Genomic DNA, 26,161 nt, shown 5'->3' with positions numbered 1-26,161 from the left:
AAATACAATTTTTCTACAAGGTCATAATTAGAAAATTTCTAGAAATCAGGTTAGGTGGGTGTCCCAGTTATGGGACTTGGTCTCATCTAGCACGAAGGATCAGAATGCAATTGTGCAGATGTCTCTGTGATGAGAACCACTGGGTCTTAGGTTAGAATAAGCAGCACCAGTGAGCACATACAAGAAAGTGATGTATCAGCAAAGTGATTCAATTATGTGGTGAAAGTAAAGAGAAGGAGAAATGGTAAAATAAGGAGTTGGCAGGAGAAACACGGTTTAACAATTGTTGAGCCTTATACCCCGTGCCTCCCACAACCACATTACCACTGCCCAGAGAATAGTCATGGTGGCAGCGGGAGGCCATCATAGCTTCCTGACCCATCACAGGACAGTACCAATCTCCCCTCACCATCACTCTAAGCAGAGAGTTCTCCTCTCCACAGTGACCACACTATGAAAAGAAATAAGCTATTCAATAAATAAAATAAATTAAAAAATCTGTTTGCTGAAGTATTCAATAATGAAATAATCTATATCCTGAAAAGAAAATGCACTCCACTGAGATTTGTAGTGCGTGTTTGAGTATATAAACAAGGGTAAATTAATCTACTCACTAAATGCTTTTAAAACATTTGTGTGAGGTTCAGATTACACTATAAAGTCATGTAAGGTTCTTAGTCCTTCAACTTCCCCTTGATATCCCTCTGTGCAATTAAAACAACAAGTTTTAATTAGCAGAAAAAATTGTATAGTTTTCTCTTCTAATTTTAATAAATGAAACCTATGTGGAGAGAAGAGAATTGAATTTTTAACATTCTTTATCTGCAGTGTTTGGTTACTCCCTGAGTTATTTTTGGTACCACATTTTTTAAGAATGCATAATGCATTTGTCTGTCTCTAGAGTTCACTTTTTTTTTAATTACAGAGAAGAAAGGAATGAATTACCCTCATTTTGCATTCACCCAGATACTGCTGACACACCATGGGATCACACACTTGTCTGTAACATTAACTCACACAACCCACTTCCCACCACCATGAGCCTCCTTCTTCTTTCACTGTTCAGGACTTTGAAAATAAATACATTTGAGACAACACATTTCCTCCCAGATCTTAAACTAATGTCTATTAGTCTTGTGTGTTAATTGAACATCATCACGAAAATGTTTCATGTTTTTACTTCACAGGGCTGAATCACAGGGTATGTGGGTCATAACGACTCCACTTGAAGAGTGTGAGTCAGCCCTCAGACTTAACCTGCCTAGTTTAGTCTTACTTCAGCTGGGTCCCAGGAAAATTTTTCCTGCTTCCCAGAGAAGGGGCCTCTGTAGCCAATATTTGGTTTTCTGCCACTTCTCTACTAATCCTAATCATGGCGGCCTCTTGCAGAGGAAATCAGGTGGGGCGTTTGCACAGTCTCAGTGTGCTCTTGTTGGGAAATCTCTTGTTCACTGAGTCCTTGAATAATATGATGAGTACCTCTTTAAGGCTCTTCATTATTTAAAGCAATGATTCTTAACCTTCCTAAATTCTGTGACCATTTAATACAGTTCCTTGTGCTATGGTGACCCCTCCACACACACACACCATAAAATTGTTTTGGTTGCTACCCCATAGCTGTAATTTTGCTACTGTTATGAATCCTTTTTTTTTTTTTTTTTTGGTTTTTCGAGACAGGGTTTCTCTGTAGCTTTGGAGCCTGCCTGGAACTCCCTTTGTAGACCAGGCTGGCCTCGAACTCACAGAGATCCGCCTGCCTCTGCCTCCCGGGTGCTGGGATTAAAGGCGTGTGCCACCACCGCCCGGCTTACTGTTATGAATCTTAACAGTAGTTTCTGATGATCTTAAGTGAATCCTTTGAAAAGCTCATTTGACCCACAAGGTGGTTGTGATCCACAGTTTGAAAACCACTGATTTAAGGATATTTAAATCAATAATCCAATACAATTAATGAAACTTGGTTAGATCCTGATGCAAACGAAATCAAGGATAAATTTCTCTCACAAAAACATGTTCTTCCTCCATCCCTATGCTTTGAACATACGTTTCAATAAGTAATATTATTTGTTGCTTTATTTTTTCTGCTTTTTGCCAATGAAAAATGCCAGGTATCAAATGTCAAGAATTTTGAAAACTTTTTTTCCCATGGGAAGCTCAAATCCAAGATGACTGAATTTGAAGCTTAACACTGACCAGGAAAATCAGCAGAGGTCCACCTCCTAAGATACCAACTCAGGATGGAAATCTTGTTTTGAGGACGAGTGTTTAACACGAGACCATATTTTGGGGGAAATCTAAGTTCCTCACGGTTATGTTACATGGGCTCAGATGTGGTTCCTACAACTTCAGGGTGTGCATAAAGCCCCATTGTCTGATTTCTTATCGTGTTATAGTTGATACCCATCTTTAAGTCGAAACTAGGTACTCCACTGTGCATTAGCCCAAGCACTCCCTATAAATTCACACACATTTATGACCCACGTTTACCGCTGTAATTGCCACTATATTTACATATTTATTATAATGACTATGCAGAAAGTGTGCCTTAATTAGATGATAATATTGTAACTATCAACCCTTACCACTTAATTTACATGGAAGATTAGAAATGAAATATTATATGCCAAATAGTTTCAATTAGCCTCTGTGAAATACCCTGGGCTCTCAGTTGCTATTTGCAATTGAAGCTACTATTTTATGAGTGATAAATCTATGAATAAACTATGTATATTTATGAATATATATTTCAAAAGTCTTAAATTCTCAGTGGAAGCATAAAGCTAATTCTGAAAAAACTAATGTTTTCTCTTAAAAGAAACAGAAGCTGGAGGTGGTAACTTATACCTGTATTCCTAGCACTGGAGGTGGAGGCAGGAAGATAGTGAGTTCCAGGTCAGCCTGGACTACTTTATGTTTCTCTGTCTTAAAAACATCTTCCTTTTGTGTTAAAACAGAATCTTTATTTCCTTCTCTTCAGTCATTATGGGTAGATAATCTAAAGAGAAATATAAGATGCAGGCCTTTGCTCGGCTGTAGCTACTACTTAGCAATTGCAACAAAAATGCTCATTTTCTTCATAGCTTTTTTTGTTCCCCCACATTATAATCCAATTTTGATTTTCTTATTTTATATTCTTTAAAATGACTCCATAAAGTTTTGAGGGGGTTGGCAAGTAAGAAATGTACAACTATATGGTTAATATGCTGAAGCCCCCCGTCATGCACATATCCAAAAGTTGTGTGGCTTTCTTTCCAATAGATTCACTCCCAAACTTGCAGAGCTCATGTCTTCACAGAAAAATGATTTGCTTATCAAACTACATCAAAGTTGGTGCATTTAGCTTCTATTGCCTTTGTATTGGATTGAAATCCATCATAGATTCCCTTTTTATTTCTTTACAATAATAATAACAATAACAATCTATGAAAACAGTATTCAAACACGAAAGGCTTTACAGGAGCCCTGAAACAGCTTGATGTCAGAATCACGAGGCCCAGAGATCCCTGTCAGGTTCACCAAAAGGGGATACAAAGCTCACGGGAGAAAAGAGACCCTCATGGATGCCACATTAGACATACCGAGAACAAATATCATGTGGAACAGCTCTTCCGTGCTGGCACTGAGCAATAAGAAACTTGTCCATCATATTAACCATCAAAAGGAACAATGATGCAGCCAGCACAATGGAGGCTGGGAAGTTATTTGAAACTGAAAACTATTAGGAGAGGGCCAGATGTTCCTCGATGAATAATTCCAAACAAAGGAGCCCGAACATTTCAAGTTGGTACTATGAAATTATTGATGGGACGCTAGAAGGTGCTAAGTTTGAGATTTTGTTCCCTTTACCTGTGACATGGAGCAGACCCCAATGGGTTGTCTTAATGGTTTGCTTTAATCTGGAAGATGAATACTCGACGCTGAAATATTGCAAACTGCCACATCAATTCTCAGATGGTAAACCCTTTTAAAACGACAGTGAGTGGAGCCTCCAGGAAAGGCAGAAAACAACCTTCTCTGTTGCCACTCAATGAAACGTAGCTCACATCACTGCGCTCTCTCTCCTAAAGCATACTTAGCACAACTCAATTCTTTCATGGTGCAAATAGCTAAGCGCTTTGAGCGCTTTTAGCGTTAGGCTGTATAAGCTTGATTTGGAAGACTTTCTACAAACTCTGCCTAAACAAAAGGGGGGCTGAGGATTAAAGGTTTACATCATCAGCAGATGGATTAAACTGAGATATAAAATACGTATTAGACTGCACTCTACTGATTTTGCTCCAAAAAAGTCAATTATTTTAGGCTTTCTTTCAAGGTAGGTTGCTTATGGATTCGTGGCTTTGATGCAGAAAACACATCATGGGAGGAAAACAGCAGCCAGTCCTGCCTGAGAAAGTACAAGATAGAAAAAGACACAACTTTCCACTGAAGTACCTCCATATTTCAGTTTTCTATAATATACTTGTACATAGAAAGATTGATTGGGACATAGTGAATGAAATTCTAGGAGGAAAAAGGCTTAGGGTACAGCCAGGGTCTGCTGGCCAGGTTGTCTGGTCTATGAATGCCTCACTCTGACTAAGGTGAGAGAGACGTGCTTCCCTGCAGCTTTCTTGCCTGACTGATGATTACCTGTATCCATAGAACTGAGAAGAAAGGAGAACTCCGTTGAATTGATCCCACTTGCCTACATTCCCGTGTAGTTTGGGGGAGTTAGACTTCTTTAAGATATGTGGATTTAGTTCAGCTTCTTTATTACAATTTGTCTAAACATTATCCCCCATCCTGACCACTACAGTGACTGTACCTTCAAGTTTACTTACATATAAATTACTGATAGTAATGTGTGACCTAAGCATTATCACAGAAAACCTAACTACTGCACCCCTCTACTCTCTCTCTGTGGCCTCGTCTTTGACTTATATGTCTTTATATAAAAATATGGACCCAGCATATAAAATAAAACATGGCACAGATAATGATGCTTTTATTTTGTTTACCATCATGACCGCCAAAATCATTCAACTTTTTGCAGATAACATTACTGTATTCTTTATGATGGGATGGAACGCCATTGTGAATGTGTGTGTATGTGTGTGTAAAACTTTTTCTCTATCATCTGTTGATAATGTAAGATACAATAATGGGAGAATATGAGTAGCAGATGTTATATACATATATGAAAGTCGAATAGTGAATCTCATTATTTTGTAAATCACTTCATAAAAATAATAAGAAAAAATTAAATTTACAAGGAGAAAATGGCATGTTCAACTGTGTGGTGGTGCGCTCCTTTAATCTCAGCACTTGGGAGGCAGAAGTAGGTGGATCTCTGTGAGTTCGAGACCCACCTGGTCTACAGAGTGAGTTCTAGTAGAGTTGGAGGGGTTACACAGAGAAACCCTGTAGAAGAAGGAGGAGGAGAAGGAGGAAGGGGGGGGAGGGTGAGTGGAGGGGAGGGAAGAGGAGGAAGAAAGGGAAAAAGGAAGGAAGGATGACAGAAAATAATGTCATGTGTACACAAACAAAAACAGCATATACACAGAGAAAAGGGGAGAAGGAATAAAATGTAGAGGCATACTTGCAGTGGAAAAACATCTGATCTGGAAATTGTGGTTTCTAGATTATAGAGAAAGTGATTTTGAATGAAAACTTCCTGGGTTAGATAGCACAAAGCTATCTTATGGTTTGCTCCCTGGGTACTTGTTAGCACTACTGGAAAGGGAATTCATACTCTGCTTGGTATCACATGCCTGCTATCCCAGTACTTGACAAATAGAGGCAGAAGGGTTGCATATTCCAGGCTAGCCTGGGCTATGTAGATTCTGGTACTTGGGAAAAGATCCAGCCCTGAGAAGTAATATGACCACATTTATCTGCCTCTAGGCTCTCTGCAAGCTCTTCTTCTTTCAGCCACACATGACTATGTATTTTTATATTGAGGAGAGAAAAGCTATAAGGCAATTCCAAAGGAGCAGAGACTTTTTATCACACCAAGATACATACACACAAAAATATGCCTTTCTTGCCATCTCATGTGTATAACCCAAAAGCAGAGGCACTTTCTGTCCCTTCGACAGAAGCCATTGACTGCATAGTTTCAGCATGTAGAGATCCCCCACCTTGGAATGGCACATGGAAATACGACATGGATCCTTGGGTCACACAAAGATACCCTGCATGAATGAAAACCCTGCCAATAAACTGACTAGGCAATGTGCCTCTTTAGACACCCATACAGTGAGGGATGACGAAGCCACATTGGTTGTTAAGACTGCGTAGAATCAAATGGCTACAGACTGAACAGAGATGCGGTAAATGAAGATATTGTGTTAGGAGCTGTGGGCATGTATACTGATCCCCTGCAGCAACTATCTTTCAGGACCAGCATGGTTAGGAAGTTTCTAAAAAGGTAGGAAATGTTAAAATAAGAATATCTGTGTCTGATTTTTTTTAAAAATAATTTCCAATTAATTTTGTGCTTTCCCTGTTGTCACTCAGTAACACTGCAAGAAACTTAAATAGGAAATTGTAGCTGAAACCCAGCGAAGTTGTAGAATGGATAAAAACAGTTAATACTTAGCCACAGGGCAGTTACACAGCCAGTCATTTGAGAAAAGGACATTAAACCGGCACCAAATCTCCACATCAGCACCAACAGGGACAGATGTGAGATCCTGCCTCAGTCCTGCCCTGGAGTCTAAAATCCTTCAAGCTTGCAAAGCTCTTTGAAAACTTGCAAATCGGGTTTTTAGCCCACTGAAGGAAAGAAAACTTCCTCCACCACTCCTAGGGGAGAGTGCTGAAGATTTCAAAGGTCTACTTGGCCCTGTGACTTGAGAGCACTGCCTGAACCTCCAGATTGCGTATAAAAGTGAGACAGGAAGACATCTCATTTTATTTCAAGTAACAGATTAGGATAAAACCATTCTCCAATCTGCAACATTTTCAACTCTTACTCTCAATAGTCACCATGACCTTTTCTTTGTTCAGCTACATACAGACCATATTCATTAATCATTTCTCTTCAGAAGGGTAAATTCATTAGGTTTAAAAGCTGATATAGATGCGTAGCTGTTAGTCACAATTAGTTGCCTAAAAGGGTGTGGGGGTGATTAGTACCTCATTAGCACCCCTCTTTTCTGTTAAAATGCTAACAAGCATTTAATTCAGCAGGAACAGGACCATTCATGCTCTGAAAAAAAAAAAAAAAAACTGACCCAAGCTAGTAAATTGCTTTATTCTTTTCCACTATGTTCTTCTGTGAATAAATTGAGCTAGAAACTGAGTCAGTGTCTTTTCTCTGCATGTAAAACAAAGAATATAGGGAAGGGTGCTATATCCTTTGCTCTCTTGAATCAACAGAAATATCTTAGCACCTGCTCCCAGGGCACTTCTGTGCATATTACAGGTATATTATTATTATAGGTAATACAGAAGAACACTCTCAAAGAAACTCTTAAAGGGGTGGCAATCTCTCTTGAGATAATAAGAGGATGTTCACACGGTGTGGTGACAGATGGCTTCTGGTGCATTTATCTGTATCAAGTTTGACAGCTCAGCAGACAGCTTTCTAAAACTGCCTTAGGAAGGTGAGGCTTCCATCCTTAAATCTGTAATTTGCCACATCGCTGTGAATTATGGCCTTCATTGTCCAAGTCCTTAAAAAGATCATACATTAAATTCAAACTTAGAAATGTGTGTTAAATGGTCCCAACATAGTACCTGACAATAAGCACAGAGGGCAGTGAAGAACACAGTTTCATTACATGCATGGAGTGAGCTCCTTGGGTGGGGTACTAAATGATATGGGATTTCCCTCTGTATGCTGTGATTACCATTAACTAATAAAGAACTGTTTTGAACCTGTAGCAGAGCAGGGCGGGGCAGGGCAGAGCCAGGCAGAGAGGACTGGACTGAATGCTGGGAGAAAGAAGGGCAGATCAGAGAGAAGCCATGTAGCCCTGATGGAGACAGATGCCAGAACTTTAACCAGTAAGCCACAGCCCAGATGACTAGAAATGGGTGAAATTAATATGTAAGAGTCAGCCAATAAAATCTAGAGCTAATAGGCCAAGCATTGATTTAATTAATACAGTTTCTGTGTGATTATTTGGGGGCTAAGCAGCCGGGAACCAACAAGTGGCCTCCTTGCTACAACTAAAACCCTATCTTGAGGAACGAGGCTATAGAATCAGCATTAGAAAAGACAGAACCTCATCCTCTACTTTCTTGCTCCTTGTATTCAGAAAAAAAAAAAAAAAAACTGACAAGTGCAGACATTGGTGCAAACCATGCTTTGTGGCTAGGTTCTCAGCACAGGGCACCAAAGACTCAGTAAGATAAAACATGAGAAGTCATTAGCAGGCCCACAGCATGCAGTATACACTCAATCCATGTTATCTGATATCTTTTTTGTTATTAATTGTGTCTAGTAAAATAGGTGCATTATAGATATTGGATCATATTTCATGAGAAAACAATAGAGCTTTTAGCTATTTCAAAACCAAACTAAGAAAGTTATGATGATAATTCTTTATTATTAAAGGGTTCATTATTTACTTTTCTGCTGCTATGATGAAACACTGATCAAAAACAATTTGAGTCTGAAATGGTTTGCTTTGGCATATACTCAACAGTGTATCCTTAGGGGAGCCCAGGTCAGGAGGTCCAGGAAAGAACCCAGAGGCACAAATGGAAGCAGAGTTTGTGGTAGTTTGTTTTTTGTTTTGTTTTTAGATAACTCAAAACTTATGAGGCTGGGCCCTCTTTTGCTGGTCAACAATCAAGAAAATGCCCTACAGATGAGCATACAGGCCAATCTGATAGAGGCATTTTCTCAATTGAGGTTCCTCTGTAAGTTGAAAATTTATCTACCACACAATCCAGCTACACCATTTTTAGTCATATACTCCATGTCTGGAGTTGACACAGTTGTCACTCAGACACAGAGCAAGCAAGATGAGAATGCTTCACTCATCAAAGGTACCGAGCCACATGGCTAACGCAGACAAGAATTATGGGTTAATATGTAGAAACTAGTTAATAAGAAGCCTGAGCTAATAGGCCAACCAGTTTTTAGTTAATGTAGATCTCTGTGTGCATTTCTTTGGGAGTAAATGGCTGTGGGACCAGGTGGATCAGAAACCTCTGTCAACAGGCATTATCAGTCAAATATCTGTCTCGAAGATTTTATGACTAAAGTGAATTAAATTTTAGACAGGAGGAAGAAATGACTTCTGGTAAAAGGCATGCCCATAAGTGTGTGTGTGTGTGTGTGTGTGTGTGTGTGTGTGTGTAGAAAAAGTGAGGACAAGGCATGCCCATAAGTGTGTGTGTGTGTGTGTGTGTGTGTGTGGATGGGTGTGTGTGTGCAGAAGAAGTGAGAACAACAGTTGAATGTCTTCCAGGAAGCCTGACCCTTGAATCAACCTCTGTGACCTTGTGTCAGATCTAGCTGAGAATGAAGACAATGAAAAATAAAATTTCTCTTAGACTTCAGATTGATTCACAACCTTCCTTTCCAATCCTGGTGACAGAATGACACAAATGAATGCTTAAAATGAGAACCCATCCCCTCTGTCACTTAGTGAGCTAAGTTTCTGGCACAGCTGAAGCTTAGAAGCTTCTCATGAAGAGGCATGAGAACAAATGGAGTCAGCACCAGCCGTAGCGCTTGGTTGTCCTGATAATCAGAGGTATCTGGATGGCATCAACAATGGGAAGAGGCAAACAAACCAAAGTTAACTTACTGAACCCTACATAGTAAGTCACAAATGGATTGGGTAAGATGTGGAGGACAAACCAAAAGGCACATACTGACTACAAGGATGGAGAAGAAACACATTCATTGTGTCTGCTGCATTCCATCTACAGTGCCATCCGCATGTCTGCTGTGAGTGATCACTGTGGGCCTTTTCTCGTGAAACAAGAAAATCAATGCCTTATCTACTTTCCAACACCACGTTAAAGGATAACAAGGAAATCATTAGTCATGAGTATAGACATATGATAACGATTGGGTCTATAAATTAGCATTGAAAAGAAGTGATAAACTGCAAATGTTTCTTTTCACCATTTAAGCACGAGTGAGTGTTTTGTTCCTGGATATCACAGGAAAGCCTTGTTCTGCAGCAAATAAAAACATAATAAGGTAGATCCTCTAGGCTGGATATTTATTTGGCTTTTGACAAATACAGCTAAATCAGTTTCTTGATTAGTAAGAAAAGAATGCCCTATTGGGTAACTTTCGTATGGAGAAGGTGTTCTAGTGCCTCTTAGGAAAGACTGAGTAAAAGGAATACAGTTTGGGGAACAAAATTTTGAGAAATGAAAAAAAAAGTCTTGGTTCCTTTAAAAATTCACAGTCTAGCCAGGAAAAAGATAAGCGCTGTAAAAAAAAAAAAAAAAAAAAAAAAAAAAAAAAAAAAAAAAAGGCGTGTTTATCCGACTGATTCATTGTATCCAACATCTCTGTTAATCTCCCTTCAATTCCAATCAGGGAGATCAGACAACAAGCCCTTGTGAAGACACATAAGCAAGCAACTCTGCTTCTGCTTATGTGTGCAATACAAAATCATGTACAACTGCGGAAGATGGGCAGCTGTGCATCCTTTCTGTGGATATCCTGTCACAGTGCATGGGGAATACGCAATGTAAGCAGAGCCCATGTGGACACAGAAAGGGAAGGAGAAGGAAGGATCAGCATAGAGAAGATGGGAGATCTGAGATCTGGGAATTGTCATGTGTCATGGTTGAATTTTTTCCCCATTGACAATCACTACAACCCCTGAATCCTTGCTGCATGCATTTTTATTGGAAAGACACTGGAAGCAAGGACTTCTAGACTCAATAATAAATACGTGACTCAAAGCAGCCTTTAAGTTTTAAACAGTATATCCACACCTTCACATTTACTTAGAGCAGTCTAGGGCTTTGTCCGTTACTCTGGCTCCTTTATTAACCATGTCATTTTTAAATTTTAAAAAGTATTCGAATCTGGGACTGGAGAAATAGGGACTGGTCAACACCAATTATTACAGACCAGGAACGGAGATAGAGAGAGGATGTTGTCTGTGGCCATTGCAGGAGGCAATTTTGAAGGTGCATTTGTGTGCAGCAGAGTGATCAGGTGATGCATGGTTGTCCATTGTGGAACTGTGAAAGTACCTGGGTGCAGATAGATTAGCCATATGCATCTTATGACAATTAAATCTTAGGCAGATTGTGAAAAGTAAATGGAAGTCATACACATCTGTACAATTTGTGCTCACATTTACTTGATATTTCTATAGAAAATACACATAATTTAAGATGACGATTAAAACATTACAGTAAAAGATTATGGTGGTCTTCAGAGGAATACAGCTTGAAAAGATAACTAAATTTTGACCTGGAGTGTGGGGGTGGGTGATAAAAGATAAAAATAGTGGGTCACAATTTTATTAAACATATGCATTGCCAAATGACTTTGCAATCTTGAGTAATAAAGTCATGTTAAGTTTATGGTACAATGTTAAGTTTATGGTACAATAAGTTTATGGTATGCATGGGTATTTTTTGCCCCATTAAATGAAAAGAAATAATTATAATTTTATCTATTGCCAACAGTTAGAGTGTTTGAAATTTTTCCACTTCCTCATTAAAATCAAAGTTCACCTGGTATTTTATACTAGAAGACATGCTTTGATGTAGTTTCTAATGAAATTCTTTCTCACCTATGTAAACTTAATGGACTTTTCATAAAAAGCTAGATGAAAAATCATTGATTAAACACTAAAAGAAACTAGTCTACGTGTGCTCAAAGAAAAGAAACAGTAAGATTGAATCAGGAAAAAAGCAAGCCTCCAGTTAGATTCACCAGCATAAAGAGAATTGACCTTGTCTGTAGTCAGTAGCTGCTCACGAATAAAGGGTTGCCAGTATCTTATGACTTCATTGAAGAATTCAAAGAGAATTAACACCAAGCCCAAACCAGCCATATGAAGCCAGCCTTATCCAACACTCAAAACTAACCAAAGAAGCCCTAAGAAGAGAAAATGGCAAGCATCCCTAATGAATATCAATGCCAAACTCCACAGCTCAAAATTATTATACATCCTCACAGAGTGGGATTTGGAAGTGTGTGTGTGTGTGTGTGTGTGTGTGTGTGTGTATGAAAAAAATCAATCAGTTAATACACCCAATGAACACAACTGAGAGCAAAAGTCACATGGCTATCATCTCAGTTGACACAGAAAGAGCATTAGGTATATTATTAGGTATATTCAACAGCTTCATATGATAAAAAATACTTAAGGGGTAATTAAGAAAGTGATCCCTTAATATAGCATCAAAAATAAATTAATTCTTTAGAATAACTGTAACCAAGTAGACATGGACTCAAACTGAGAGCTACAAATAATGCTAAAAATTAAAAAGGATATAACTAAATGGATGATAGCTTGTAACTTTGGAAAGTTAGTTCTCTAAAAGTAGCCACAGTATTCAAAGTGAATGACATCTCAGCTAATGAAATTCCTTGTAATATAGTTTGCATTGTGCTTTTTTTAATCCTAAAATTTAGGTGATACTCAAAGGAATCTAAGTTATAAATTTTGCTTTGAGAAAGCAACAGCAAATAAGGAAGCTGCACTTTTCCTAATTTCATAGTATATTACGGTGCTACTCAGAATAAAATAGTATCCGTGATCATAAAAACAATATCTAAGCAAATGAGACAGAACAAAAAGCTCATCAACACATATATATTATTACAAATGGGTATCAGCACCACACAATGAGAAAAAAATGGTCTTGTCAACAATGGGTTCTGAAAAAGAATTGGGAAAAATCACACCCAAGAGGATTAATGTGGATTTTTTTCATTATACCATGCATGCATTTGTGTGTGTTTGAGAGAGGGAGAGAGAAAAAAAGAGAGAGATTATGTGTGTGTGTGTGTGGTATGTATATATGGTGAAGATATATATGATTGTACACATGCACACACACACACACAAACACATATGATGCTAGAAACATTAGACCTAAAACTAAAGTTTTCTACAAAAACAAAATAAAACATAAAACATTTGTAGCATTGGTTTTGATAGTGATTTTATGGACTTATTTTTCCATGCATATTGGCATGATCACTACCAATAACAAAGTAAAATAAAAAAAGAGAGTGTTGGCATGGAGGTAAAGAAACTGACATTTTAAGTCAAGTCACAATTGTTAGAAAGATAAAATGGGAATCTGCCATAGTAAAAAGTGAAAGAATTTCTGGAAGACTTAGGGGCAGATCTGAAATGAAACTGGAATCCTGAACAGCAATTTGGACACCAGTGCTCATTGTGGCATTGATGTTTATATATAGTGGAGAACATTATGAGAAAGGCCTCGAGGATGGCACACACAATGAAGCACCTCATCAAGGTATTAAAAAATAAGCCATTGTTTCCATGGGCTCTCCAGGTAGATGGCATAGAGAACAAATGACAGTAAAGGTGTGTTTAATTTCTAATATCCAATAGTACCAATCTTAGGAATGTGCATTGCTACTGATAGCCTCTATTTAGTGTGCCATTGTCAATGCAATGAACATCAAACTATTTTTAAAGGAGTTGTGAGTTTCTGTCTTACCCATGGTCTTCTAAATAGCATTCTCCCCTAATGCATACAGCCTCTTCAACCTTGAGTTTTCTAACAATGGACTTCTATGGGTATATCTTTGATAATTGGAGACGGAGTTCTGTTCCATTCCTCCTATTAATGTTGCTGTAATTTTCACTCAAAAATACAATGTCATAAACTGGGGCATTCAGGACTCTCTGTACAATGGGACAATTCTGATGAAGTCTAGAATGTTGTGTCACCTGTGAATGCTATAGAAGCTATCGCTGACGATAGGTGAATGTTCTACAGCCTTCCAAATCACTTGTAGGGTCACGTGCTCCCATTTCTGACTTTGTGGGGGCATTTCTGTGCATGCTACCTCTGCCAGTCTTTAGAAAAGAATTCTAAGGTAAGGATTTTGGACAAGAGATATGTTGAAATTAATTTGAAACATAGACAGATTAAAAACTAGCCAATGTCACTGGTTGCTCAGGGTTCCTTCATGAGACAGATTTATGGAAGGTGGCGTGTTGAATGATAGATAGGCCACGAAGTTACAAGAAGTGTGCTTGCCCAGCAAATAGCCTCTTTCATATTCGTTAACTCTTTTGGGGAGAATTTCCCGAATGACAGGGGTTCAGGTGAAAAATTGCTTGCAGTGTCCCCTGGAAAGTCCCTGTCACTGGCCTGAATCAGTTGGGCCTCTCAGGAACTAAAATCTACATCTATCTGAACGTTATCACTACACTGCACACATCAGAAACCTGCTGCCAGAATGAGGAGAGATGGGAGAAGCGGGGTGTTATTTCACATTGCGATGTAAAATCTCTTGTGGGGATCATTATAATCAGTCATTCTTAAAACTGAGACAATAAAAGGAATTTATAACTAATACTAATTTTCTAAATCCTACCCTTGCGTGTAGCATGAAGCTGTTTCCTCTGCAGGTGCTTGACGCTTCCTCCTTACAGTGGACTAGCTAGCCTTCCTCCAAGGCTAGCTTCTGCTCAGACAGACAACCTCCTGAAATCACATCGTCTCTGGCTTCTGGGAGCTGTGCCTCTGCAGGTTTCCATTTCATTTACCCACCAAATTTAGATGTTCATAGTCAAGGTCACTGCCTTGATTAATGACTCCAAGGTTAAAATGAAAGTTGTGGGCTAGAGAAAGCGGAAGCCGAAGCATGTGGGGAGAAGCGAGACCTCGCAGCTCTGCACCCGGGATAATACACTCGCCTGATGAAGATCAATGATGCGGGGCTCTCGGTCATTAGTATTCTCTGGCAGCTCATCGTGATGGGAGAGATGGATAGCACTGGCTATTATTCTGAGAAAAGTTACTCAGCTTGACACATTCTCTGGTTCTCTTTTCCTCCAAAGAATCACAAACACCACAATTAAGGGGGAATTACCGTGTTAGAGGAAAACAGTACCAAAATCTGGTTCTTGCTGCAATTCCCTCTTTGTTGTCATTATTTATTTTGCCTGCATTCCAGGAACCAAAATATGAATTTCAGCAAAAGTACCTTGAGCACGGCGCTGGTGTAAATAGTGCCTGCTATCAATCAAGGTGCCATGCTGTCCTGCGCAGGCGCAGAAAGTTACAAACTTTTGATAACAACTGAAACTTGCATTACCCTTGTTGCCATTCTCAAATGTTTAAACATCATGTTGGCCAAATGATCTCAAGCTTAAGTCAGAGTGATTCAGGTGACTTTAACTCTCATGGACTCTGCACAGGCATATTGCAAATTTCTATTTTATAATAATAAACAGAGGGTGATGAGGCAGCAGAAAACAGCAATAGGTGTGAAAGCTGGACAACCACAAAGCAGGAAGTCAAAGCCTCTTCAAATGTTGTGAAGAATTTCAGGTGATGACAATAAATGTTTCACATAGGAATCTTCTACTATGGAGCCTCATTAAATCACAAACACATCTTGCACATAATACTCTATTGGGAAACACAGAGGAGGGCAACCATAAGCCAACATATACCTAACCACCTGGCCATAAAAAGACATAAGTTGGGCAAAGACAACATACAGAATTTAAGAAAACCTGTGTCAACCATAAATCAGTCAACAAATCAACAAATGAGCAATGCACTCATGAACAAATATCAATATCATTTATATCTCAAATATATAAGAACTTAAAAAATCAGCAAATCAGAAAAGGAAAGGAAAAGAAAAGCAAACAATCCATTCAAAAAGATGGGTTAGCTATTTCAGCAGAGATTCTCAAATGACAAAATAAAAATTGCCAAGGAATATCTCAAATAATGTCAATTGTCCCTAGCAACCAGGGAAATATAAATCAAAGCAATGGGATTTTATCTTATCCCACTCAGGACAACAAAAATCAACAAAATAACTGATTACAAATGCTGGAGAGCTTCCGGGACAGGCACCAAAGCTACAGAGAAACCCTGTCTCGAAAAAAAAAAAAAATGCTGGAGAGGATATAGTGAAAAGGTAACTTTCATTCGCCGTTGGTGGGATTGCAAGCTAGGTCAGCCACTATGGAAGTCAGTGTGGAGAGCCCACAAAAAGCTCTAAATAAATCTACTATATGAGCCATCTATGACATTTCTCAGAATATGCCCAAAGGACTTGACATCTTACACCACGGACAATTACTCAGCCACGTTTACATAATAGTCAAGAAACGTAAACAACCTAAATGTCCTTCAACTGAAGAATGGAAATAAGATGCATATATCCTATGGAATATTCATCTGTAAATACAAGTGAAATCGTGAAATTTTCAGGCAAATGAGTGGTTAGTGAAGGTCATACTGAGTGAGGGATTTCAGACTCCTAAGCATAAACCTCTCATGTGTGCTCTCAACTGTGGTTCTTACTTCCAAACTTTCAAATGTGAATTAGTACAACCCAGAGTAACTTTTGAAAACAGAAAAGTAAAAAAAGGGACCATGATGGAAGGAGTAATAGAGAGAGGAATAGGGTACAACTAATTTGAAGGGCTAAAATGGTAAAAATGGGGAGTTCTTTAATTAAGAAGGAAAAAGGAGGTCAATATAAAAAAGAGAGAAGAAAGAGGGCAAAATGAAAGTAAGGATGTCTAAAAAAGTCATCAGGAATAATATTTTTTATTTATCTAAAATTATAAATAATGCCTACATATATAAATGGAATATGTGTGTATGTGTGTGTGTGTCTGTAAAATTTACCCTCATGGGTGGACAGCACTGCCCTAAGAGCTGTAGCCACTGTAGACTAACAAAACTCCAACAGCAGGCATGAGAAGTCCCCTTTTGAGTTGTTGATCATGATTATCCAAGAGTGTCCCCAAACAGTGTACTTATTACTGTTGTTTTTGGTTACCTCCCAGAGGTGAAAGATTGGTCCTTATTGCTGAAGACAACATTCACTTAGGATACAGTATCCAGAGGACCTAAATTGGATCTGTACTGAAAGAACCCGCCCTGAGAACTAGATTTAATTGTACATAAAAGTGTCATACGAATTTCCAAGGGAGAAAAGCAAATTATCTTCCTATTTGTCTCTGATGCCTATGAAATATAACAATGATCAACCCTGAACAATAGCCATCAGAGTGCAATGGTGGCATGCATACCTTGGCAGTTACCAACATCTCTCTAGCTGGCTAATTGGATTGAGGACCACTCAACAAGAGGAAAATTGTGTCTGGTACTGGAAATCTAGCTAACTATCCAGGACTAGTGAAGTGATAAATCTTGGAGAAAACCCACAACCGCCAATTTTGCTTAACTAGCACAATTCCTAGCTACATTTCTAATATTTATTTTTATACACACTGATAAGTGTCGTTTTATCCCTCAACAACAAAAAAAAAGTCTCTTTACAACAGATGGACATCAACTCAGAAAAACACAACTGATTAAAATGAAGGTAACAAGCAACTATGTGGTTTGCAGTCCCAACTGAAATATCTACAACACAACTCCTATATCTATGTTTCAGAATCATTGTGGATGAAAGAGAAGAGACATTGTAAGAGCTAAAGGAAAAGTAAACCTGCTGTGATCTTATGTCTTCTAGAAATGTCTAAGAAACTACACCCGTGAAAGATTATCAACATGGTTGTCTGAAAAAGACCTGGATGAGAAGAATGCCAATAAACATGGTAACATGGAGGGAAGTAATCCCACTAGGGCCTCAATTTTAGACCAAGAAGAAATATATGTTTATAAAGATAGATAGATGATAAATAGGTAGACAGGCAGACAGACAGACAGATAGATGATAGACAGGCAAGCAGGCAGACAGGCAGATAGTTATTGGTAGATAGATATCACATATATAATACATACACACATTCAATCCATGTATGTGTGTGTTACTTTTAGGTAAATATATAATAAATAGTATGATCCTTTAAGACTTCTGTTGTTGTACTTGTTTTATGATATAGACATGCAATGTTCTGCTTTAATAACTATGACATAACATTCGTACATTTTACATTAAAACAAATGTGCATCTGTGGAGGACAGTGCTGACTTTTAAGGTTAAGATTTACAGTTATAATACAAATGCACTGAGCTCTTGCCAAGTCTTTGAGTTCAACCTTGACTTTGGCTGAAGTCCTACATCAAACCAAAGCAGACCACCTAGAACTGTGATTATTACATGTCAAGGCTCATCTGCTCTTTCCCGTCCTTCGGAGTCTTTCATAAAACCTGTCTGGCCAAAGCCCAGACTTCTCCATCCATCTGCAGCTCATTCCTATTAGCTCAGGATAGAAAAGCATTTCAGTCATCTTTGTTAGTGTCTCTTCTTTCCTAACACCAGTTGCAGAGCTTCCAATATTTCTAGGGAAGCTCTATATTCCACAGACTGCTAGATATGTGGAAAAGAAAAACAAACAGCATGTCATGAAGTGAAGCAGGAAATCAAACTTTGGATTGAGGGGCAAAAGGAAATAGCAGGCACACTTTATTCAGTTTTGCCACTCTGTAATTTGTTCAGAGGATACGCATGTTCCCTTCTCAGCACCCTGCATTTATTACCCAATAACATACCTCTCACACTTTCTTTCCACCTCGGGGCCTATGGTGGTACAAATTAGACACGTCCCCCATGGGCTCATGTATTTGAACATTTCATTCCGGGTTGGTCATGCTGTTCGGGAAGGTTATGGAACCTTTAGGAAGTGGAGAGCTGCTTGGGGGGGGGGGGGGGCGGGGAGATTTTGAGAGTTCTAACCTTGCCCTTCCTCAATTCACTTTTTCTGATTTGTAGTTACAGCTGAAGATGCAATCTCTCTGATTTCTACTCCAGGTGCATACTGTCAAGCCTCCCCACCATTAGGAACTCTCTCTGGAATCTTAAACCCACATAAACTCTTCCTTCTGTAAGCTGTTCTTGATCATGGTGTTTAATCACAGCTATAGAAAAGGAACTAATATAGTGCTGTGCTTAGACGGGTCCATGGAAACATTAAGCTATCAAGAGGTAGGCCACCCACCAGTAACCTAATAGCTTCATTTCTGGCTCTGAAGGACAGAAGAAAATTGACTCCATTAATGACCATTTCATGTTGACTCCTGAAACTCATATAAAACATATTTTAGTCACTTCCATATCTGTATGAGAGGCATTTTGGACGTGAATACTAAGTGGTATTGTTAACAAATAGCATATGTGTTTGAGCCACGGTGCAATAAATCCTCCCAGATGCTGAAGTGCTCTAAAATGGATTTTGAAGACATAAGATCTATAAGAAGTCACAGTAAGTAGCAGCAAGTCACTTTCTTCTGAATTTACACCCCCAAAACTGGGCAATATCTACTTAAAATGTAGGAAACTGGTGAAACGGTTTTTTGGGTTTAATCAGCTATTGAAACAACGTCAAAGAAATGAGAGATTTCTTGGCATCAAAGACATAAAGAATGGGCTAACAAAAATATGTTTATGTCTTTGGCATGAAATGGAATCTTGGCAACAACATAGCAGAACATAGCAGGATATATATATATATATATATATATATATATATATATATATATATATCCAAAAGGGAGCATGTCGGGGTGAAAAACACAACTCTACAACCATGAGTCATCTTCTCAGTGGGCTTAGTGTTATCCTTAACACACTTCAGAGGATCTATTCCAGCAGGGCATTAAGTGTTGGCTGTCCTTGAAAATATTACTGGGAAATGGGCTGTCATGGTGTTTTATTGGGTAAAGGCACCTGTCATCAAGCACGGTAGCCTGACCTTGATCCCTGAGGCCCACATGGTGAAAGCTATAAGCTATACTCTGACCTCCATCACAGGCAGGTCACATACACAATAAATAATAAATAAATATACAAAAAAACAAATAAGTGTAATAAAAGTGACTATACTAAAAAGATTATTGGAAAGGGCTTTTTTATAATATGCATTTCACTTACCTTAACAGGATTGAAGTTAAAAAATAAATCATGAAATTCCATTTTGCTCCCAGGACAGGATATGAAGGGCTAATTTAGACAGGAAAGGTGACTTCTGGGATAAAGGCTGTCAGATCTGTCTGTCCCTGGAGTACTGCTCTTAGCCTGGCTAACACTGTGCTCTGCAATTCCTCTGCTGATCTTAGTAGGGTACTATTGATCCTGTTCCTATGCAAGGAGATTGAGGTGGGAAGATTTCAGAAACTTGATCAAGGGCAATAGCTAATAACTTGTGAATATTAAGTCTGTCACCTTAACGCTACAACTTTACATAGGGAGGACTTTCATTTGGGAAAGTGAGAGTTGGAAGGGACATGTTAGAAACATGCTAGATAAAATATTAAATTTATTTTTTAGATTTGTTTTTCATGCGTACAGATATTTTGTTGGCATAAATGGTTGGATGCTGTGAGTGTCCTTGTCCCCACAGAGCTCAGAAGAAAGCATTGAATCACCTGAAGCTGGAGGTACAGACGGTTGTGAGAAGCTACATGGATGCTAAGAATTGAACCTGGCTCCTCTGCAAGACCAGGAATTACATTTAAACACTTAGCCAGCTCCCTAGCCCCACGTACATTTCCTTTTCAGCAAAAAGCAAGAGAACAAAATTAAATAAGTCCAAATCACACCCTGATGCTCTTGCCTCCTGATTATGGCACCCAATGAGTCAAAACTAAAGATTGGATCATATAAAAGAAAAAGAGAGAACTTGGGGAGATTCAATGTTTGAAATTAATTTGGGCACTATTTAAGATAAAGTGTTTTATCTTGTTGTATAAGTAGAATATTCCTCAAAGGAGAAAGCTAATTCCAGGTAAAATGACTTGAGAGTGGAAAAATAGCACTTTCTACTATCTATTCTGCGCACTGTTCATTTCAGATGCACACAAACGCTACTTAGAGAGCTCGAAAATGAATCAGTGTAAAAATAGTGCTGACATCCCTGCTGCTTAAACCCGCCAGCGGGTTCATGATTGGTATAGAAATACCTGCCGTAAACTGTTGGAGGACACTCAAATTATGCCATTTCAAGAATGGTGCAGATCATAAATATTCAGCAATAGGCTCTCATATTTAACAACCCTAGTCTGTGCTTGCCAAGTGCCCTATGTTTTTGACACGAATGTACCCTAGATTTAACACCTACTCATGAGTGTAACCATTTCTCACTATTTTATTGGTTTCAAGAAAACGAAAAGGGTTCCACCTTCTTGCATTTTGACAGAACAGACTTAGCGAGGTGTTCACAGGACTTTGCTAAAAATATGAGGTGTCTTTTCAATTACACAAAAGGAACTCATAGCACAGAGAACTGGAGACCACTTCCCCCTAGTACTTAGCTAGTTCATGGTTTCTTCACTATTCTCCTTGGCACTGTTTGAACATAGTTCTGACATCATTTTGTAGGGTACCGTTCCAGCTTGTCTATCTTTTGCTTCTGAACACGGACTTTCCCAGGTATCCATACAAAGCATTCACCTTGTCTCTTCCAACCCACATCCCAATACCATATCCTCATAGGCAGCCTTTCTACATTCTTAGCATTGCAAAGTTACTTTTTTCCAGAATTTTTATTGTCTTGTAATGTTTTTCATAGTATCTGAAATAAAGGAACAATAAAGATAACAAGTGAAGAGAGAACAGAACAGTTATGAGTGACTAAAAGAACAGCAGGAAAAAAGAGAGAGTAAGTAGAAAAACAGAATGTTAAAAAAATAATTAATTGTCACAAAATAAAAATGCTGGGTGATAATGGTGTACACCTTTAATCCCAGCACTCAGATGTCAGAGGTAGGTGGATCTCTGTGAATTTGAGGCCAGTCTGATCTAGAGAAAATTCCAGAACATCCAGGGCTACACAAAGAAATCCTGTCTCAAACAAAGCAAGCAAGCAAACAAACAAACAAAAAACCCTGATGATTGGCTTTCAGATATAAGTTAAATTATATCTGAACATGGGTCTAGCTGAGGAAGATATAGCCATTTCCATAATACTACTTGACACACACATGTAACCACGGCAGCATTGACCTGTCTCAGAGGGTCCCCCTTTGTCATATAATATTTAATAGCTTAATGACTTTCTTCTGTGAAACAGTACCATGACTGACGCTCATTTCTTGCTTCAGTAAATTACAATTTGACGTTCTGTTGGGGGCAATCTGAAACCCTCTAGAAAATTTGGAATCGGAACCAAATGTGATTTCAATTGATGACTCTGCCACATAGTAGTCACCTGACTTTTGATAAATCGTTTCCTTTCTCAGTCTATATTTGTTATCTGTGAGATGAAATTGCAATTAGTATTTTCCACAGCATTTGATAAGATCTGTGTACTCTGGTTTCCTAAATTCTACCTCTACTAAATTGTCATAAGTGTTGACCACAACTGGGGACAGGCGATGTGCAGCAAAGAGCTAAAGCTTCTCTCATCCCAGCGACTTAGATTCCCTTACATGCTATCATTGCTGCAGCGGTCCATGCATCTATTTTGGTTATGACCTCATTGGTCAATAAAGAAAGACTGGGTACGTTAATAGAGGAGTGATACACTAGCAGTATAGAATCAAGAGAATTAGTTATGAAAAAATTGTCATAGAAATGTTGTAACTACCTTACATTATAATTTATGCTGTCTAGAAAAATTGTTTATTCAGAATTCAATCCCTCTTTTATTGCCTCAGATTTGTTGTTTGCTTAATTTAAAAAAAAATCTTATCTCCCAAATTAATCCAAACCCACAAGTTGTAAATGTTGACAGTACCTAAGTAGGATTTTTTATGCTCCATATTCCTTTTTGAAAGAATTTTTTGAAAAAGAAAATTGCAGTGACTTTCTCCTGAGTCTTTGCCATTCAGTCTTAGAAGTTTGAGAAGATTTGGAGAAAAAGGAGAGCTTTTCTTAAACATGCCTATGATTCTAACCTTACTGGTCCCCTTCGCCTTGGAAACAAAGACATCAGTCAAAATGTCATATCGCCTGTCTAATTTACAGGATTACTATACTTAATAAACAACTGACTGTGTCTTATAAAGAAAGTTCTCCAAACACAGAGAACTAATCGATGTACCACAAAATTATGTACAACTGGTGATGTTTCAACTAAAAATACGGAAAGGGATATGAACCACCAAAGAGGCCCATTCTTTCCAACACTACTATAGAGGAGCAGGTATGTGCTTACTGTCTACGACTTCTATGCACTGCCCGCAGCTTCCATCTGATGGTGCAAGAACTGTGAGCCACAGATAGAATGGCCTGTCCAAAATGAATGCTGGGACTGGCAGCGGCCTCCAATGACAACTCAAGGAGCTGTAAAAAAAACAGGAGTCAACATTAAAATGCAAAGGCTAGCAAAAGAGACCTGAGAGCTTGACAAAGCACCAAGTGCCAAATTCTCTGCAGATTGAAACAGGCTGTCCTCTCAGAAAACAGTGCTTAGCTCAGCAACGTATGTCAGAGCAGAACCAAGGCTGGTAGGATGGCTAGGAACTTCCTTTTATTTTTTTTTATTTATTCTTTGCTCATACAATACATGCTGAATGTACTTTCCCCTCCTTCCTACTCTTCCAAGCTCCCTTTATCTCCCTCTCTCCCAGATCCACTCCTGTTCTGTTTCCCTTTAGAAAAGAGCAGTCGTCCCAGAGATATCAACCAAACATGACATAACAAGTTACAATAAAACTAGAACAACCCTCATATCGCAGCTGGACAAGGGTCCCTAGAGCAAGCAAAGGAGTCAGAGACACCCTTACTCTATCTTACACTCTCAGGAGTTCCACAAAAACTCAGAGCTACACAGCCATAACATATATGCAAAGAACTAGTAAAGACTCATGCAGGCTCTGATTGGTGCTTCAGTCTCTGTGAGTCCCCACGAGCCCCGCGTAGTTGCCTCTGAGGGCCATGTTCTCCTGGTGTCCTGGACCACTCTAGTTCCTATCTGTCTTCCCATTCTTCCACTGGATTCCTCAAGCAGCACCTAGTAGTGTTATGAGCTTTCTTTTCAGCCTGAGAAGCGGTCACTCTCCTCTTCAAGTTAACACAGCTGGCTATCTGGTAAAGGCTGATATAAAAACTCCTTTAAATGGACACCTCTCTCTACACAGTCTTATTCCGACAGTGATACCATTGACAGACGTGTGGCCTACAAGGCAAAATAAACTGTGAGCTTGAAACAGTGTTCTGGTGATGCCATGAGATAGAACACCAAAAACTAATTTTTAAAAAGTGAAGAATTAAGAGATGTGGATAAATTGTTTATCTGCAAGTTTCGTTCCAGCAGAGAGAACTATTTAAAAAGGAATCATCTCCCATTTTGCAGCATTAATCCTTTCAAACATTCTTTGCAAAAATGTAAATTAGAAACCTTTCTCCATAATCATAGGTCTTTAAAAAAATGTAGCGTGTTAGTTGTTAAGCCAAAATCTCTAACCAACCACTTAAGATATGATTAAATATAGACAACGTTTTTGCAAAGCTACCACTGTGTGTGTATCATTAAAATGAAACAACCAACGGCTTTACAACTTCTTCCCAAAGTAATTAGTGCTATTCAACTTCCATGCTAAACTTTCCACACTGCCTTTATAGCCAGGAAAGGAAATAATTACAAACCAAGCAGTTTTATATAAAATCATAGTTATGTTTGCTATATGGCCACTTTTTAGTGGGGACCTAAAATATTACGGGGAGTGCTGGGGTTTAGATGTACAACATCCTCTGTAAGTACTCCTGTCTGAATACCTGGTTCCCGCCGGCAAGGGGGTGGGATATTGTAGTATCATTGGAAAACAGGGGCTAGCCTCTTCCATTAGAGTAGACCCTTGGAGAGATAGCGATATCTATTTTCTGAAGAAGATCTCTGCTTCCTGTGTGCTGTTGTGATGCACAGAGTCCCAGTCACACCCTCCTGTGGGCATGACCGCTGTCACTCCTCCCTGTCACAGAGTCCTGTTTCCTCAAACTGTGAGTCAGTGTAAATCTATTCCCTCTGTTTGCTCCTGTCAGGCATTTTGTCCAAGCGATGGGACAAACCTAACACAGAGCAGGGAAGAAGAATTGAAGAAGCCAATCTCCTCTGGTGACAAAGAGGATAAACCTATAAAAGGGCAATGTCAAGCACATGCACAAAATTTTAGCAAATTTGTTACACGTAGACGACAATTATTAAAATGCAAATATATTTATATGGGAGACAATTATACATTCGCTAATCTGTGCCATCTGTAAATCCAGGTGTAGGTATACAGGGATGTACACATGCATTCCCAATTATGTGGGAAGTTCATGTGACTGGAAGTCTTTGGTTTCTAGGTTTGAGGTCAGACTAGGCAACTCTATTTATAGAGGGAGCCTGGTTGACCCAAGACTTTGTCAGAGGCCCTGATAAAAGGACAAAAGGATTTTTAGCTTTGTGTCCTTGTCCAGGAGTGGACTAAGCAAGGTTGGTATGAAGCTGGAGTCAGGGCCTTGGAGGAGTCAAAGTGGCAGCTTCTGGGGACAGGAGTCCTCCCCCTAGGCTGTGATTATCAGCCCTAAGGCAGCTATGTCTGAAGAATCCTGAGTTCTCTTTGCCAGCATTGTCTGACTGAACTCCCTGCTGACCTTGGCCGTTTCCCCCTGTTAATAGTGTGTAAGATGCTGTACTCCTTAATAGACTTGCTTGGCAGAAGTCATCAGCTCATGCGAGACCTTTGGGGCATTGCTTTCATTTTATTACTCTTCATTATTTCTCAGCCCTGGTCTTCCCACCTGACTCACCACTGTTTGGGATCCTTATTACTGCAGATTTAAGTCACTTTGTCAAAAAGGGCTGGACATAATGGAACAGGCCTTTAATCTCAGCACTCAGAAGACAGAGCCATGCTTATCTCTGTGAGTTTAAGGCCAGCCCAGGCTACATAGTGAGACTCTTTATCAAAAAATAAAAAAAAGTTAAAATTTGCAATCTAACACTTATATTCTGAGGGTAACCAACAGCCATCTGGCTGGATTTAAGACCTATTCAGTAGGAGGAAATTTATGACTGGCAGTGTAAATCTACCCAATTACCAATGGCTGCTGCAGCCATGGGCCCAAGGAGGGAACCAGTTTATTTTTTTTTCTAACTGCACT

The sequence above is a fragment of the Chionomys nivalis genome, chromosome 19, assembly GCF_950005125.1.
Source record: "Chionomys nivalis chromosome 19, mChiNiv1.1, whole genome shotgun sequence".
NCBI classification, from domain to species: domain Eukaryota; kingdom Metazoa; phylum Chordata; class Mammalia; order Rodentia; family Cricetidae; genus Chionomys; species Chionomys nivalis.
This window is presented reverse-complemented; position numbering follows the sequence as displayed.